Raw genomic sequence first — 19,228 nt, 5'->3', positions numbered from 1 at the left:
TGAAAGGAATAGACATTTCCTCCTCGCTGGAACTTTCCTTACTCATACGAAGCTACGAGCTTACCTGCCCTCAGTCGGAAGTGAGACCTCCTCCTTGGAACGGGGTTCGGGTCCTCAGGGCTCTGAAGAGACCCCCGTTCGAACCATTACGCCAGGCCTCTGACCAACACCTGACTTGGAAGACAGTATTCCTGCTCGCTCTGGCTTCGGCCAAGCGGGTCAGTGAACTTCATGGTCTCTCATACGACATCGCCCATTCAAGGGGATGGGGGGAGGTAACGTTCAGGTTCGTCCCTGAGTTTGTTGCCAAGACTCAGAACCCTGGAGTGCCGGACCCACGGTTCGACTCCTTCAGGGTTATGAGTCTCAGATGACCCAGATCATATGCTACTCTGCCCAGTAAGAAGTCTGAGACGTTATCTGAAGAAAACAGCTGCAGTCCGTTCCCGCGTGCAAGCTCTGTTTGTGAGCACAGGAAGGACGAAGAGGAGGGTCACCAAGAATACCATCTCAGCCTGGATTCGACGGACCATTCATCATTCCTTGAATCCAGACCCTCCTCCGTCACGTCGCCCTAGGGCACATGATGTCAGGGGCATCGCCACGTCCCTGGCCTTCAAGAGAAACTTCTCTGTGATGCAGGTGCTACAAGCTGGGGTCTGGAAGCGTCAAACGACCTTCACAGCCCACTACCTGCAGGACGTGACCCACAGGAGCCTCGATACTTTTTCTATCGGCCCTGTGGTGGCTGCACAACAGCTGGTCTAACCTCAGGCTCCTTAATGGACAAGTAGCAGAAGGTTGAGGGCACTGTTACCCGGTTTTAGTCTGCGTGAATGAAAGAGTATGTCTGGCCCTTACTTCTTTCTTCATCCTCCCCTCTCTTGGGGAATGCAGCATCCTGGGTCTCTGCTTAGCTGACCTCAAACCTCTGCAGGTAAACCATGCTTCCTTGTGTTCCTAGTACAGTATTAAGTATAATACTGTCGCGTCCTCCATACCCTGACGAGGTGGTATGGGGACGTCCTAGCCTAGAATTCCATATAAAGGACTTCAGGTCAACTTCCTAGGACGAGTCACACTTCATTTCTCCACACACAACGTATGTAGGCCGCACGTTTCTTGCGTAGCAAGAAACTTGCGAGGCGCAGGGACTCTTTTTCTCGAAGTGCTGCTCACTCGGATTCTGAGTCCCCGGGTAAGCCAAAGCCAGTAAGGCTGGGGACTTTCCACCCTGCCTAAGGGTAAGTCACCCTATGTAAATAGTGTGGTTTGTATTTTGGTTACGGAACAAATGACAAATTCGGAGATAATTTGTATTTTTCCTAACCATACAAACCTTAGCTATTTACACATATTTGCCCGCCAACCCTGTCCCCCAAGACAAGTCCTACCTCTAAGTGAAGTGAGGCAGCTCACCAGTGTGTGGGGGGGAGGGGTAGCTAGCTACCCCTCCCCTACCCCCGTGCTAACTAGCGCGGGGTGTAGTTTAACCCTCGTTAAAATCTAATGGCTCATCATTTCAGCTACGCCGAAAGTAAACCCTATGTAAATAGCTAAGGTTTGTATGGTTAGGAAAAATACAAATTATCTCCGAATTTGTCATTTTATTTATTTTAGAGTGGCCTGGAGCTTTGTTTTTAAAACTTTTAATTATTTTGATTATATCTTGAAGTTGGATAGGTTTGAGAAAAGGGTCATCTTCGTCAAGTCTCCCAAGATCTACAGAATCATAAGGTATTATACGATCAGTATGTTCACGGATTGTCTCAATGACATGCTGCTCGTGTTGTTGGTCAAACCTTAGATTTTCTATTGGGGGTATTTTAAAGATATTGGACCAGAAGTCTCTGAAGATCACCTCCTGATCTTGGGATAGATTTTTTCGTTAATATGAGTGATGTATGCTATAGGTTGAGAAGATGAGCCTAACAGTTTCCTGATCATATAATAATCTTCACATTTATCTAAAAGAGCCTCCCAAGTTGTATTAATGAGTTCAATTAATTCTATTTTGATATGTTCTTGTATATTATGAATGTACTCTACAAGTTGATGTGTGGGACCTCGGTTATCAATTATTTCTAGGGCTTGTTTATATCGGATCTGAAGTAGTTTAAGAGAATCTGTTTCTTTGGTATATGGTAAGATCCTGTAAGTTTTGAATGGGATATGGAGCTCTGATGCTTCCTTGATCCTCCTATACCAAAAAGCTATCTTATCGTCTATGCAAGATTTATCCTTTAAGATGTTATAGGGTTCATCAAAAGTAGAGAGAGAGTCATCGAGTGTGTCCTTAAAACGTTCCCAGTTCGCATTGTTCATATCTATTGTTGGATTAGCGACCACCGTAATGGGTCTCACAGTAAGCTTTAAACTAAATGGGAAGATGATTTGAAGTGGTTAAGGGGCCTTGAGTAATTGAATAATTAAACATGTGAAATCTATTGGAAAGAAGTATATCTGGCTTACTAGAGGTTCTTCTGGCAAAAAACGTATCAAAATCTGGGCCTAAGAACCTTATAAGGTTCCTATTCATCAGGCCGTTGATTAATGTGCCAATAGGGTTGGTTCAGTTATAACCAAGGGCTGGATGAGCTGCATTAAGATCAGCCAGCAGATAGACTGGGATGTTACGTCTCATCAATGATAATATATCCTGCTGTGGAAATACTGGGTTTCTTGGGGGTAAATAGGTCGTTGCGACTATAATTGGTCCCCGTACTGTCCGTATTTTGACAGCAATCAGATCATGATTGAAACCATCTTTGTTCCGTAACTGAAATACAAATCACGCCATTTAATATGGGTTATTACTTTCGTGTAGCCGAAATGACGAGCCATTAGAATTTTAACGAGGGTTTACTACCCCCATCGCTAGTTAGCGGGGGTAGGGAGGGGTAGCTTGCTACCCACCCTCCCCTAACACACCTGTGTGATGAGCTCACTTTACTTTTGGCTCGGGCGGTGAGCTAACGTGTCCGCTCTCACCCTCGCTTTTTGACAGCCATTAATGCTTTTTGTCTTCTTATTTACTTTTTCTTATACTTGTAATATATATATACACATTCTTTATGTTTATGTACAGTATATATTTTTGTATATAGAAATATAGTAAGTTTTCTTTTCAGTGTTTGTGCTGTGTGGTAGTGTACGACAACGACACCGGTAGTGCTAGGCCACCACGGTTTCTTGTTATGGAGCGCGGCCTCTCCCCTTTTTCCTTCGGTCGTTTCCTTTGGCTTTCCGTTAATTCGTCTGCCGTGGGGAATCGTCATCGCTGGACTTTCTTCATTCATCTTTTATCTTCGCTGTTTCTCCTTTCCTATGGGGAACTTGGATTCTCAGCGAAGGGAATGTGGGAGTTTAGTTTGACTACATTCTCTCTCTCTACTCGAGGTCGTTCACCCTTTACTACTACTACGTACTACTAGGGAAACTTCTTTCATGTTGCGGGCTGAGTTGCTTTTCTGTTTTTATTTGCCTCAATTATTTTTATGAAATCTAATTGTATTTTTAACTTTTCAGCTTCTGGGGAACACTTCCCTTCGGGGTTCAGTGGTTCTTACTATTTGTGAACATTCAAAAATCAGTTACATAATTATAATTGTTATAATTCTGTTTTTTGTTAAAGTTCTCCGCCCTCCTCCTTCTTCCGTGAATGTCAGTGGGGGAGGAGGGCGCATACTTAATTTTTAATTCCTATGTTTTGCTATTCCCTCGGGGTTACTCTGCAGAGTTCCTCCCGGGGGAATTTCTATTAAATAATTATTTAACTTTATTTTCCCAGTTAACTATGCAGTTTTTCTTCGTTTGACTGAAGTGTGCCAACGAAGCAGAGCTGTCCTGTTTATGCCTGGGGAGTCTGCTTTCGCTGCCGTCTCTCTAGGACATCGTCATGGGCGTTATCCCTTCTCTTAGAAGTTCTCCCGTGACAACTGTCAGCTCTTCAGTTCATCTTAGAACGATAAGGAGGTTCGCCTCCAGGGGTAGGTAACTTCCCTTTCGAGGGAGGTTCCCTTCCCATGTGTGAGATCTTCCCCCTGCAGGGGGAACTTCTCATACCTTAATTTTAAACATAAGACTTACCCGGTAGTTATATATATATAGCTTACGTCCCTGACGTCACGGCAGAAAATTCAAAACTCGTGCCAATCGCCGATTGGATAGCCAGGTGTACCACCCCTGCGCCCTAGCGAGGTACCTAGGAACCATTCCAGGAACCTTCATATATTCCCTGCCGCGCTAGCGGCAAGATGTTGGATTTTTCACTCGCTATAACCTGTATATTACAGTTATCTTGGTGATGTACAATTTATTTTTAGCCTTTGCTGGTTGGATTTTATTTCTACTGAGTGTTAGTGCTTTAACTGTGTTTGTATCTTAAGAGGTAGGAATGGGAGTTTTTTTCCCCCTACTGTAAAACTTACGAACCTACTCTTTAAACATGATGGCGGAGATCGTTCCACCATCTCTATGACGTCACAATCGTGTGACGTAAGCAACATAGTACTACGTAATATGTTGCTTAATTCTTTTCTTTGCTTTTTCATGTAAAGAATGAAAAGGAAATCTAACTTTAAATAAGTATTTAACTTTTAATATAAAAAGATTATGTTAATTTTTAAGAAATATTTGTGTTTTAAGTATTCGTTCTTTAAATCATCTATACTATTTTTAAAGATTAGATAGAACTAGCATATTGTTAATTTTCGCTGCGTAGTTCTCATGAAATACGATGCAGTCCCAACAATTCTTGATGTCGTTTATTTTCTTTCGATGTTGGGATTCTAGTACAGTATTATTCGTATATTCACATATGTGTTCCAATTGTAAAGTGTAGCAATCCACTATTTTTGGAAACCCTTAAGATTTAAGGGTTGTTTACATATATATATATATATATATATATATATATATATATATATATATATATATATATATATATATATATATATATATATGTATATGTATATATATATAATATATGTATATATATATATATATATATATATATATATATATATATATATATATATATATATATATATATATATATATATATATATATACGTTATTGCGATATCTGTTAATTTTAATAATAACAAATCACTATTTTTAGGAACCTTTAAGAATTAAGGGTTGTTTACATATACTGTATATATGTTATTCCTATATCTGTTCATTTGAATCATATAACATGTAATTTTCCTGGTAGTTATATATAACTACCGGGTAAGTATGTATAACATTTATCTTTACCGGTACAGTAGTTATATGTAACTACCGGGTAAGTGTGTTCAAACATTTATTTACAATGAAAATATCAGGGTAATATTTTATAAAAAATATTTTGTTACATTTTTATATAGCAAGAACTAGAAACGATTTTGCATTCTCTCATTCAAGCCCTTGGCAGTAGAGAAAGATCTATCATAACGGGCAGGACTAATTATGGTCTTTTGTGTAAGAGTTAAAAGTGCAAGTTTCAGTGCTAAATTAGTGCAGTGAATTTATTCAGCACATTGGACGTTTTTTCCTAGCCTTAGACCTCTTCCAAGCTCCCCAACCCCTGGGAGAAGGAATGTCGATCAGACAAAGGAAACGAGAGGCGTTAGCTCACGAGCAGACGTCCTCTCGAGCGTTCCTGTTGACGTTCCCAAGAATGCTCGCCCTTGCCATGGGAAAGCAAAGAGCGTTGGACGTTAAGCTACTAACATTGCTGTTAGAGTCTTACATTGCATCACATTTGCTAATAATAGCAATACTATAATGCTTACGAACCAACATAGACACGGTTTTTGTTCTAGAGCGCCAGTCGGCCATGAGAACCCTCTGATGAACTGAACGCGCCAAGTGACGTAATGAAGATCATTTTACGCTCGGCGCTTAGTCTTTCAGTACACTCGGTGCCACGTCTTTCAGGACGATCGGCGCCACGTCTTTCAGGACGATCGGCGCCATGTCTTTCAGGACGATCGGCGCCTCGTCTTTCAGGACGATCGGCGCCTCGTTTTTCAGGACGCTCGGCGCCTCGTCTTTTAGGACGCTCGGTGCCACGTCTTTCAGGACGCTCGGCGCCATGTCTTTCAGGACGCTCGGCGCCACGTCTTTCAGGACGATCGGCGCCTCATATTTCAGGATGCTTGGCGCCTCGTCTTTCAGGGCGCTCGGCGCCTCGTCTTTCAGGACGTTCGGCGCCACGTCTTACAAGATCTTTGTCAGTAGAAGACATTGGTGATCACTTTTCTCCTGTTGAATTTAAGATTCTCAGAAGGAGAGATCCTTATTCCTTTTGTCATTCAGTTGATTTAGAAACTCATGAAAGTTTTTATGATTAGTTTCCAAATTATTTTATGCCTGTTGCTCCACGTTCGCCACCCTTTGAATTTACACGTGGTCATCTCTGAAGCTTTAAGGATAGTGGGAGACTGTTTAGAGTCTCAGAAGCACCTAGGAAAGACAGCTTTCTTTTTTCCTCTGAATAACCTGGCCTCTAGATCTTGTATCTGAGGTACGAGATTATTTTTATTATCTCTAACCAAGCTACAACCCTAGTTGGAAAAGTAAGATGCTTTAAGCCCAAGGGCTCCAATAGAGAAAAAATAGCCCAGTGAGGAAAGGAAATAAGGATATAAATAAATGATGAGAATAATTTAACAATAAATCATTCTTAAAACAGTAACAACGTCATAACAACGTCTAAAACAGATATGTCATAAAGGGTGGAGGTCTAGCCACGTTAAGGTCGAGGACCTTGTGGCAGCCTCACAGAGACTGTTACAGCCCCCTGGGTGGATTGCTGAGTCTCTCAAGGAATGCAGGTAAATGAGACATATAAACCTATGAAGCCAGCTTCCTTATCAGGTATTCCAGGATAGCAAGGGTGGAGGTCTAACCACGTTAAGGTCGAGGACCTTGTGGCAGCCCCACAGAGATTTTTACAGCCCCCTGGGTGGATCACTGAATCTCTTGAGGAATCCAGACAATGGGGCAGGATAACTTTGAGGTCCGTGCTATTCCTTAAGGATGGATGCGAAATCTTTTTCCTAGTGAAACCTCCTTTGTTAGTTACTCTGATAAGACCTCTCTGCAAAACAGACTTTGCAACATCAAATGTCTCTCTTTTGGGAGATGGAGGCTTTTATCCGGTCCTGGATGTAACTGGTCTCAATGCCTTCGTTCAGAAGTCAAAGCTCTCCATGGAGACATCGAAATCATGAACTATTTAAAGTCTCATGTCAGCCTGGTCACAAGGCGAAGCAGAGTCTGACTGCTTTTGCCTTCAGGCAGTAGAGCCAGACTACATAACTTCTGGCAATCTTGGGAGAAGAGGGGAGCAGACCTTTGGTCATTACATCTTCTGAAGGAGGATTACAATTTCCTTTCATAGGAAAACCTCCTTTAGTTTTAGCTCCAATAGATCTCTCTCACAGATCTAGAGAGGAGTTTAAGAGGCAGGCTTTGCAATTAAACTTTTGCTAAATGTAGCAGAATATTGCACTCGAGACATCAGAGCCTCCCTGTATCTGGACGATTGATTTATCAGAGCTCTTTCTTACGATCTTCATAAAGGATTTTCAGATAACTTTGAACCTTTCAGAAGAATTGCGTATTCCTGTCAACTAGACGAGTCTCTTCTGACACCAGGACGCTTAGCGCCAGTCTTACAGGACGCTCGGCGCCACACCTTCCAGGACGCTCGGCGCCACACCTTCCAGGACGCTTGGCGCCACATCTTACAGGACGCTCAGCGCCACGTCTTACAGGAAGCTCAGCGTGGCCACGTCTTACAGGACACTCGGCGCTCCGTCTTTCAGGACGCTCGACGTCGGAGATCTAGAAGGAGGCATGACATTGAACATGAGAACTTCGGACTTCGTGGTGACACTAGTCGAATCGAATGTCGAGATCAAGGATGCCTTAGTTCCGATCTCTTTGATTACGAAAGTTTTTTATCGAGCGTCTAGCCTTAGTACAACGCGGCGACATAGGCGGTGATCTGGGTTTCCTTGACGCCAGGAGTCAGGACCTTAAATACATAAACCCTGATAAACACAACGTCACTACTTCCGTTAGATGTTTTGACACCATCACAAAAAATACTTTATTTAAGGATGGTGATTCAGAGTCAAGTTTTTTCGGGCTTTTACGTCTCCTCTTAGAACGGAGAAAGCCTTCTTGAAACTGCGATCTTTCTAAGATACAGAAGTGGATGAGTGTACAGTATTGGGAAACTTCTCCTCTTGGGGAGGGGGTTTTTTCCCTGGGAATTTTGATTCTTTCTTTGTGACCATTGTTATGTCACTGTTCATCCTAGTTTTCCTGGACCAGGGTTCGATTCCCGGCCAGTCAGAAGCTAGAAGCTATGATCCTTATGTGAATTATCTTTATTCTCTCCATTTCAACCTCAATCATTTTGGGACAAGGAGAAGGTCTTGAGTCAATATCCATCTCTTTTAGGATGCTATAGAAGTTATCTTCAGTGGTGGTTCGATCCAGTCAAACTTCCGGAATGTCACCCCTTTTGAACAGAGGATCTTAGACCTTGTGTTGTGTCTCCTCACCACGGATTCGGGGTGGGAGCAACACTAGACAGTTGGAAGCTTCGGGACTTTGGACAGAGGATCAGAAGAGCTTCCTCATCACCCAAAGGAACTGTTGACAGTCCAGATGGCTCTCAAAAAGCTTTGAAGGGTCAGTTTGGAACAAATTGGTGCAGGTCTATGCCGATCACTCCCCAGAATTGGCTTTCATTGCCAAGCAAGACAGAACCCACTCGAGGTTCCTTTACGGGACTGAGAGGAGTCTTCTCATCTGGGCTAAGGAGAAGAATGTATTCCTTCTAACAAGTTTCTTTAAAAAAGAGAAGAACTTATGGAAGAACAGTCTCAGCTGGAAATTGGACACTATCGAGAAATCTGCAAGAATCTGTGGCGACTTTGGTGTCGTTCTTGTATAGTCCTATTCGTGACTTAACAGACAAAGAGACTAGAAACTTACTGCTCTCCAGTGCCAGATCTCGAAGCAGTCCACATAGACGCTTTCCTATTAGTCTGGTCCAATCTGGATGTTTAAGTTTTCCTCGTTCTATTTCCTTACGAGGTGACACAAAGTTTGTGTCACACGAAGGGACCAGGTGTCTTTAGTGGCCTTCTTTTGGCCCTCAAGAGGATGGTTCACAGAGATACTGGAATGGATGGTGGACTCTCTTAGAAGTCTTCCATAAAGAATAGTTTTACTCAAACAACCTCTCTTGGAAAGTTACCCTTCTAGTCTCCAAGCTTTTCTTCTGGCTACCTTCAGCCTTTTGAAACCTCACAGGAACTAGAGGTTTTCGAAAGAGGCAGCTAAGTCTTTTACAAGAGCAATAAGAACTTCTACCATCAGGATTTATCAATCCAAGTGGGAGGCTTTAGAGAATGGTGCAGAGTAAACTCTGTTTTTCTCTTCCAGTATCTCTACAACTCAGATTGCTGACTTCCTGTTTTACCTTCGAAGGAAGCTCATTTGTTCATCCTCTTCCATCAAGGGATACAGGTGTGTGTTAGCGACTGTAGTCAGACACAGTATCTTGGACCTTACGATTGATAAAATCCTACAGGAACTTCTCAACTTGTTTGTAACATCAAACAACCAGGATTCACCAGCTTGGATCTTGGACTCAATCCTGAAGTTCCTTATGCATTACAAGCTTGAGCACTTGCTTTTATCTTCATTTTAAGGACCTCTCGATGAAAACTATTTTTTTTTGTTAGTCTTGTGACATCTAAAAGAATCAGTTAATTCATACGTTTAGTAAAACGTTGGCTTTCGAGATAACGAAGCTTTCTGCTCATTGCAGTTAGGCTTTCTCGCCAGGAATGACCGCCTTTCTCAACCTTGACCTAAGGCTTTTGAGTTTCCGAATTTTTCGGATATGGTTGGCGAGAAGTTGGAGAGAGTCCTGTGTCCAGTAAGAACCCTGAAGCTCTACCCAGGCAGTATGAAAGAGTTGCAAGGCAAGTCGAAAGCTCTTTGGTGCTCGATTAAGAAGCCCTCGTTATCAGATGTCAAGAATGTCCTTTCATTCTTCATCAGACTCTTATAAGAGAGGCTCATATACATTACAGTGAGACTGGCCTCAAGTTTTTAAGGTCAAGACGCATGAGGTTAGTACTATAACAACTTGAATGACCTTCAAGCAGAATAGATTGTGGTGGAGTATTATGGACACAACCTTTTGGGGGAGTAAATCTGTGTTCAATTCATACTAAATTAATCGTGTCCAGACTCTTTGTGAGGACTGCTACACTCTGGGACCATTCGTGATAGCGAGTGCAGTAGTGGGTGAAGGATCCACCACTACGTTCCCATAATCCCAATAACTTTTTCTTCTCTTGGAACTTTTATTTGTTTTTATGGTTGTTTGTGGAGACTGTGTCAATCTTCCAAAATCATTGATTTTAGTCAGGTGGTCAATTTTGTTCCTTGAAGAGCGCCTGGAACTGGTTATTGGAGGAGGTTCTGTCATAATGAGGTATATACACCGGTTTGACAGTCCCTATGAGATCTTCAGCCCCCTGGGAGGATCGCTGGATCTCTTAAGGCTAGCAGACATAATGAGACAGAGAATCATTGAAGTCAGCTTCCTTATGAGGTACGAACCCTTAAGTTTGTTTTAATTAACTCTTAAGAAAAATTCCAGATATACTAGCTGTCTCTAACCCTCCACCAAAGGTGTTAATCAGCTATATGTATATATAACTACCGGGTAAGTCTTATGCTTAAAAATGGTATTTTCATTATAAAATAAATTTTTGAACATACTTACCCGGTAGTTATATATAATTAAAGTCCCACCCTCCTCCCCTCTAAGAGACTAGAGGCATGGAATATATGAGGGTTCCTGGAATGGTTCCTAGGTACCTCGCTAGGGCGCAGGGGTGGTACACCTGGCTATCCAATCGGCGACTGGCGCGAGTTTTGAATTTTCTGCCGTGATGTCAGGGACGTAAGCTATATATATATAACTACCGGGTAAGTATGTTCAAAAATTTATTTTATAATGAAAATACCATTTTTTCCTGGTCCTTAGGCGGTTGTTCTTGGTGCTGAGCTACCGCTCTTGTAACCATGCTTAAGGGGCTGAGCGGTTGCAAGGCCGGTCCATGGAACTTCCTGTGACTATGCTCTTGGGGCTGAGCGGTCTCTTCTGTAGCTATGCTCAAGGGGCTGAGCAGCTGCAGGTTCAGTCTTGACCTCTCTCGTTCGCGAGGGAGGCCCCTCATAAGGGCTCCCCTTCGGAGGATTGCTCCTTAGAGGTCAGCTTGCTGACCCTACGGCCCTTAGGGCCAATATCACCAGTGTCTTCAAGTCTCTTCTACGAAGTGTTCACCTCTCTAGTTCGCAAGAGAGGCCACTCATAGAGACTCCTCTTCGGAGGATTGTTCCTGATTAGACCAGCTTGCTGTTCAGTCACTAACACTTCGGTGTTTAGTGACAGGGAGACTTCGGTTTCTCGTTACGCTGACCCTTCGGGGTCTCGTAACATTAGTTACGCAGAACCCTTGGGCTCTCGTAACTTTAGTCACTAACACTTCGGTGTTTAGTGACAAGGAAACTTCGGTTTCCCGTCACGCTGACCCTTCGGGGTCTCGTAACATTAGTTACGCAGAACCCTTGGGCTCTCGTAACTTTAGTCACTCCAACACTTCGGTGTTTAGTGACAGGGAAACTTCGGTTTCTCGTTTGCGCTGACCCTTCGGGGTCTCGCAACTCAGGCTACCTTAGGCCTTTGGTCTCTCGTGCCCTTAGTCCTCTGATCCTTCGGGGTCTCGTTCTCCTAGACCTGCTGACCTGCCTTCTCCGTTTCTGGCTGCTGACGCGCTGTGGGCGCCCATGCCCCCCGTTATCCAACGGACACCTATCCCTTCGGGGCAAAGGGCTTTTCTCACATTGTGAGTAAGTCCCTTAAGCGCCAGGTATCCCCTGCGCACCAACATTCTCCTGCGCGCTCGCGCGCAATTGTGCACAAGCACTCGCCTGCTGGTCCTGCTGTTCCTGAGACTGCTATTCAGAGACACCCTGTTCCAGGCACTGCTCGCCAACGTTTCCTGCGCATTGGCGCACATCGTTGGAGTTCCTGAGATACGCACAGGCGCTCACCAGTGGTTCAGCCTGAAGTGTCTCCAAGTCTCTTCTACGAAGGGCACCTCTCTCCCGCGAAGAGGTCTCTCATATAGACCACTCCTCGGAAAATCAAGCAGTACTTCCAGTGTGGATCGTCGGCTCTGGACTCTGAAGTAGACCTGCCTGGTCCTCTTCAGGGGATGCCCTCCCTTTTCAGGACACATCCCAGTTCCTGATCGTCCTGTCAGCTGATCCTTCAACCTAGCGCACAAGTGCGCGCGCGTTTACATGTGCGCTAGCACCGACGATCTTCTTATGCGCGCAAGCGCCGACGATCTTCTTGGCTGTCGATGTTCTTTCAAGCGCTAGCGCTGACGATCTTCATACGCGCGTAAGCGCTGACGATCGTCCATTTTTATTGGCGCGCAATCCATCGCCCAACTCTTGTCTCCTCTGCCTCCTACAACCAAGTCGTGGCAGAGAATTCTGGGCCATCTTTCCTCCCTGGAAAAACTAATTCCAGGCGGAAGATCAAGAATGAGAAGTCTCCAGTGGCATCTGAAGACCCATTGGTCTCAAAAGATCGATTCCCCATTTTTGTCAGTGGAGGTTCCAGCTCTGGTGATACAAGATCTTCATTGGTGGTCAACCAGAGAGAATACCCAAAAGGACATTCCCCTCCAAAGCCCCAGTCTGAAGTTAAAACTCTTTTCAGACGCATCGCTACGGGGCTGGGGTTCCCACCCAGGCCCGAAATTAGCATCGGGAGTTTGGTCTCCGATAGAACAAACTCTCCATATAAATCACCTGGAATTATTAGCAGCCTGGAAAGGCCTAAAGTACTTTGTAAAAGGTCTACAAGGACGAGAGGTGGTGCTGATGAGCGACAAACTCCACAGCCGTCTTGTACATCAACAAATAAGGGGGTACTCTGGCAAGAGACCTCTGTCTGCTAGAGGTCCAGATTTGCCAGTGGACGGAAGGTCACAACATTTCTCTCACAGCCAGGTTTATTCCGGGCCGGAGAAACATTGTGGCGGATCAACTGAGCAGGTATCACCAAGTGTTGAGTGGCGAATGATCTTTGGATCCTCAAGTAGCGAAGACAGTAATAGCTTTGTGGAGTTTCCCCACAATAGACCTGTTCGCCACTTCTCTGAATGTGAAACTTCCCCGCTACGGGTCCCCAGTTCCAGACCATCAGGCAGCGATCCAGGACGCCCTTCAACATTCTTGGGACAACCTGGACGCATATGCCTTTCCACCCTTTTGCCTGCTCAGAAGGGTGATCAACAAACTCAGGACCTCCCGGAACTGCAAGCTAACGCTAATAGCTCCGGCATGGCCAAGCAGAGAATGGTACGCAGACCTTCTTTCCCTGCTGGTTCAAGTTCCAAGGTTTCTGCCTCCAGAACCCCTTCTGCTGACGCAGCCACACAGTGGTGTCCCCCGCTGGAGAATCCCCTTCCTGAAGCTTCACGCCTAGAGGCTGTCCAGTCACTCTTCAGAAGCAGAGGCTTTTCACGGAAGGTGGTTGAGCACATGTCCAGGCACCTGCGCCAATCTTCCACAAACCTCTACCAAGCAAGATGGAGAGTGTTTGCAGCTTGGTGTAGAGGGCGAGGCGTGTCTCCACTCAATCCCTCTCTTCCATTAGTGGCAGACTTCCTTGTGTACCTCAGGGAGGAAAAACTCCTCTCAGTCTCGGCAATTAAAGGCTATCGTTCAGCCTTAAGCCTCATCTGTAGACTGAGAGGGGTTGACCTTTCCGCCTCAGAAGATATCACCTTGTTGATTCGAGGTTTTGAGAGATCTTACCCCCCAGTTGAGATTAGACCACCACCTTGGGACGTGTCCCTGGTCTTTTATGTTCCGTGAAGGGTCCACCCTATGAGCCCTTAAATAGGACCTCTGACTACTTCCTAACCCTTAAGACTGTCTTCCTAGTAGCTCTGGCCTCGGCAAAAAGGGTCGGTAAACTACATGGTCTATCCTATGAAGTCACCCATTCTAGAGGATGGGGGAAGTCTCGCTCAACTTCGTGCCAGGCTTTGTGGCCAAAACTCAGAATCCTTCATCGGCCGATGAGAGGTTTAGAGAATTTCAATTTTCCAGCCTTAATAAGGTAACACAGGATACTGACCAATTGCTACTATGCCCAGTCAGGGCGCTAAGGAAATACCTGAAGCGCACCAGACCTTTCAGACTACGCCTCCATCATCTCTTCCTCAGTACCAACAAGGTAAAGAAGAGAATCTCTCGCAACACCATCTCTTTCTGGCTCAAGAAAGTTATTGTGAGAGCCATTCACGGAGACCCAGAGGCAGCTCAACCCAAAGCCCATCAAGTTAGGGGAGTGGCTGCCTCACTGGCATTTAAGAAAAATTTTTCAGTCTCCCAAGTCTTAAGAGCTGGAGTCTGGAAATGCCAATTTACATTCACCACTCACTATTTAACCAATGTGACACATATGTGTCTAAACACCTTTTCTGTAGGGCCTATTGTGGCAGGTCAACAGGTGCTGTAGCTACCTTACGCCCTTTCAGGGGACAGTGGCCATTGGTCGAGGATTCTGTGTTACACTTGGTTTTTAGAAGGACATCCATCTATCTACTGCGCTTCCTTCTTCCTCCCATCTGGGTATCCTAGTCTGTAACCAGTTCAGCTGGACTCGCCAATTGAAATAAGGTATGAAACTCATCTGACTCCTCTCACAGGGTATAAGTTATACTTGTAGTCACGAGGGTTCCCCTTTTCAAGGTTGGAGGATTCCTAAATATGAAAGGGTCCAAGTCGAATGTTCTGAACCCTCTTCATCCTGAAACATTAGTTTCCACGTAATTACAAACTTTCAGTCGTGCTAAGATTATGGGGATCTACAAAGAAAAGTTTAACGGGAGGTTTTTTCGTCAAAAGAGTCTAGTCTGAGGACTATCTTCCCTAGGAATAGGGAACTCCTCGACCACCCTGACCTCAAGACTAAGTCCCCCATAGTAAAGAATGAGGGTCTGTATCAAGTGTAGGAACAAATGACAAACTTATAACTGAGTTTGTATTTTTCCTAACATACAAACCCGAATTCTTTACACAAATCTTCCCTCCGTCACCGCCCCCTAAAAATATTCCTAGCTAGAATCTGATTGAAAGTATTCAGTAGCTACCGACCGGCAGTCCACCACTAACAGGTGGATAACTACCGGCCTGGTCGTTAACAACCTTGTTAAGGTTTTCTGCCGTATTTTCCAGCTCGCGCTAGAATATCTCCTATAGTAAAGAATTCGGGTTTGTATGTTAGGAAAAATACAAACTCTGTTATAAGTTTGTCATGTTTGGTTGTAGGGACTTCCTAAGGATGAGTCTGCTTTTAAAGAACAATGGTTAATATTCATGTAGGTACAAATCACCAGTAGTAGTCAGGATGCCTGAAAACTTTAAATCAATCAATCAATCAATCACCAGTAGTATTTATCCTAACTACAGACCTGATTACACTTCTCAACACAACCACCCTGCAAGTCCTAAGTTAAGATCAAAGTATGGGTTATTCTACCTAGCAAGTGATCAGGGCCTACCATCCCCCTACCAGTGACTAAAATTACCCAGTCAGAAGTTTAACAGCCATTCCAGGTACAGTACTTTAAAGTTATACTCCTATTAAAAGACTGGTATGTATAATTAGAAAAAATATAAATTACTTTTTAAGTTTTTGATAATTTCCAATAAGAGACAAGCCCTTAAAACTTGAGTCAATCATTACAAGAGTCTGTTGGAAGATATTGTTAAACAATAAGTCATTTCTTTTGAGTGACCATTCAGTCATCCTTGTAGCAGAAGCTTTTATTTTCAAATCCAACTGAAGAAGTCTGTAATGTTAATGTAATGTTTATGATTCAATGTATACAACCTGTAATGGTTTTTTCTCTTCTAGGTAATGAATGGTAGCTGTCATCGTGAAATTAGTGATATAACTTCTTTATTCTATGAAGATACCCAAAAGGAACAGTACCTATCCCAAGATATCCCTGAGGCTTGCTTAGAAATCCCACTGGGCAAATATAGTGCGTAGCATTGTTATTGTGTGTAGATAACTGATAGATTAAGGATCAGCTTTTATTTCAAGAAATTTCGAAAGGAAATCAATACTGCATTCATACAGAGGAAAAACAAAAGCCTTACATAACATTATACTTGTTCCGACGCTATATACAAACCTCGCTTCGGCTCAACATGGATGGTTGTGTTACTCTCCGCTCTCTACGCTGCAGCCCTTTGCCTTCTCTTGTACTTGTGTTTTAGTGATTGTGTGATTGTTATGGAGGAGAAAGTTTCTCGTAAGATGCGATGTTGTGTAGGCCATGGCGGGCGCTGCAGTAGGTGGCTTTCGTCACCTTCAGTAGACCCACACACGCTCTACCCAACATGCAGGGGAAAACCTTGCTCTTAAGGTTCTCCCTGCCGTGAGTGTGAATCCTGGCCGCCCTTGCAGTGGTAAGCTTTCGAGAATAGACGCAAATATCGCCGGAACCCTAAAGCTTCTTCTGCTTCAGAGATCTCGCCTCTTTCGAAGAAGAAGAAGGGGGAGCGGTGCAAAGTGTGTCGTCTCAAAAGACTACCACAGCGAAGTCTGCTCACTCACTCTCCGAGTCGGAGGAGGGTGTGAGTATGATTTTGGGAAGCTCGGATTCACAGCCTGTCGGGGATTTCTTGGGTTTTGCCAGGGAAGCGGGTGACCTTAGCGCACCCGCTACTTCGGCGATCTCAAGGGACACCCGACAGATTGTTGGACCGTCTGATACCGATGACGACATATTACCTGGTAAGATGGGGGAACTTTGGGCATCTCTCAGATTATCAGGTAAGCCTGACTTGGATTTGTTAAAACGCCGTTTAACTCTGGCGGACGAGATTGAACGTCATTTGAATGATCCGATTGTTGATGAACACATGAATGTAACTGATTTTGTAACTTTATTGACTCCCATGTTCCCTGATACCCCTATTGTTGACCATGTTCCTGTTAAAGCATTTGTTCCTGGCAAAATGCAAACTTTTCCTAGGGTAAAATAACTGCAGGACTCCCTGTTAAAACAAGGGAGGGTAAGGTTTTAAACACGGAGATTTCTTTATCGACTGCTGGCAAACCCTTTACAGCTTCGCCCGCAAGTCAGTTAAAATTAAAATCTGCCAAAACTCCTGCTCATTCAATATGTTTTTCAGGTTTACCTCGTTCACCGACCATGGCTCTTCCTACGGACATGGCTCAGGTTGTTCATCCTCGTCCAGTGTCGTCTGCTGTTGCCTCGACCACCATTCCAGTACCTCGTAGGGGGCACGAGGAAGTGTGGGCGGTATTCCTCTTCTAGTTCCTCTTCCTCTCTCTCCTCCTCTTCGTCTTCATCTTCTGACTTTGACTCTTCTCCCCCAAGGAAAAAGAGGAAGGGGAAAGAAGAGGAAAGCCAAGAGGGCCAGGAAGGCCAGTCGAAGTCGAAGGGACATGGCACCCCAAGACACCTCTTCTCTTCCGGAGGAAGAGGCCAACGCGAGAGATTCCCGTGTTCCCTGCGCTCGTGGGATTGTTCACGGCGAATCTCGCGCAAGGTCTCCTTGCACGACAACCGCGCTTGAGGGTGTAGGTAATGTCTCCCAGAGCATGGTGACGAGTCCTCGGGCCCTCGAGCTGCTGCTTAGACTCGAATTGAACCGCTCTTAAGCGGGGAAATGAGAGTCCCGGCTTCGGCATGAGGAATCTCAGCTGTGGTCTCTCGTGAAGAATCCGCGGTACGCAGGCTACCGCCATTGGGGTAGCCACGCGGACCGACTCCGTGACTCGTGTATCGGGTGAGCAGGGAGCAGGCCCAGACAGCCGCGCAATCGACCCGCGTGACTTGGGCCCGGCATGGAGCCACCTCGCGGCTCAGCCCACGACATAGGGGCCGGTCGTGCACGACCAGGCTAGCTCTCGCGCATACCAGCCGTGCGAGATGCAGCCAACCCCCATGCTCTCTGGCCATGTAACAGGTGAGGCCGCGCACACCACTCGCGCGACTAACCTGTCTAGCGCTGTAGTTCCCAGCGACCCCGCTCGCGCTCGAGCTCCTTCGGGAACTTTGTGGGGCTCGCAGCGATCAGTCACGCACTCGGTCGCAGTGGAAACCTCGATGCATTCCGTCGGGGATGAACCCTGCCAGGGTCCTTCCTCGACAACTGAATACACGCCTGGTTCGGTCTTAGGACCAGAGCGAGGGTATTCATGAGGGATGTCATCACACATGCAGCATGTCACTTCCCCTACACCTACGGATGTAGCAGGACCGAGGGATCAGCCACCTCCATGGCCTTCACCGGCCGTGGAGACGGAAGATCCCGAGGTAGAGTCGCCGTTTCTAGAGGTCATTAACCTCATGCGTGAGATTAATGGCCTCAGGGGTCCTCCTGCGGTAGTATCTGAGGATAAGTGTACAGCCTTGGAGATCCTATGGGGAACTCCCTAAGGCAGTTCACGGCCCATCACACTACCCTGGTTGAGACAGGCTGGTCGAGCATTGGACCGAGTAAGTGACCAGATCGCAGGACCTGGTGCTCGCTTAGGAGCCAAGATTCGAACAAGCTTCTTCCTCAACCACTCCAGCGACAGAAGAGGTACTATGTCACAGAGTCTTCTGTGTCTTGTCCTCTCCCTCTCGACCCCGCAGTCGGAGCGCTTGCTGGGGGTTCCTCGGTCGAGAGTTTGAAATCCCAGAGTGTCTCCTTCTCGATCTCTGAGATTTCAACTAAGGAGTCCATCTCTGTACCTGCTCTCCATGCTGCTTCGTGGCTCAACCACTGTTGTGGTACGGCCACAGTGTTCGTGCAGGACACCAAGCTCGCTACCCCCAAACACATGGAACAGTACAGAACCTGGCTTTGTCTGGTGGAAAAACTGTTGCTTTTCTCTTGGATCAGCTTGCTACCCAATATGCCAATCTAATCCTAAAAAAGCACGAGGCAGTAGCCGCTCATTTGGCGAGACAAATTGGTTCAGGAGAGGCTCTGGCACTCAGGAACGGTCCTACTAGAGTTACAACTTCTCTCTTTCCACCAGAGTAAGTTCGGGCCGTGTGGGATAAATGGCACCTCG

General features: G+C 45.3%; 1 pseudogene; it reads left to right on the top strand.

The window, feature by feature from the left end:
- Window positions 1–19,228, top strand: part of LOC137652345 (zinc finger protein 83 pseudogene) — a 106,089-nt pseudogene that overhangs the window by 32,814 nt on the left and 54,047 nt on the right.

Source organism: Palaemon carinicauda, chromosome 13 (assembly GCF_036898095.1).
Source record: "Palaemon carinicauda isolate YSFRI2023 chromosome 13, ASM3689809v2, whole genome shotgun sequence".
NCBI lineage: Eukaryota > Metazoa > Arthropoda > Malacostraca > Decapoda > Palaemonidae > Palaemon > Palaemon carinicauda.
This window is presented reverse-complemented; position numbering and strand designations above follow the sequence as displayed.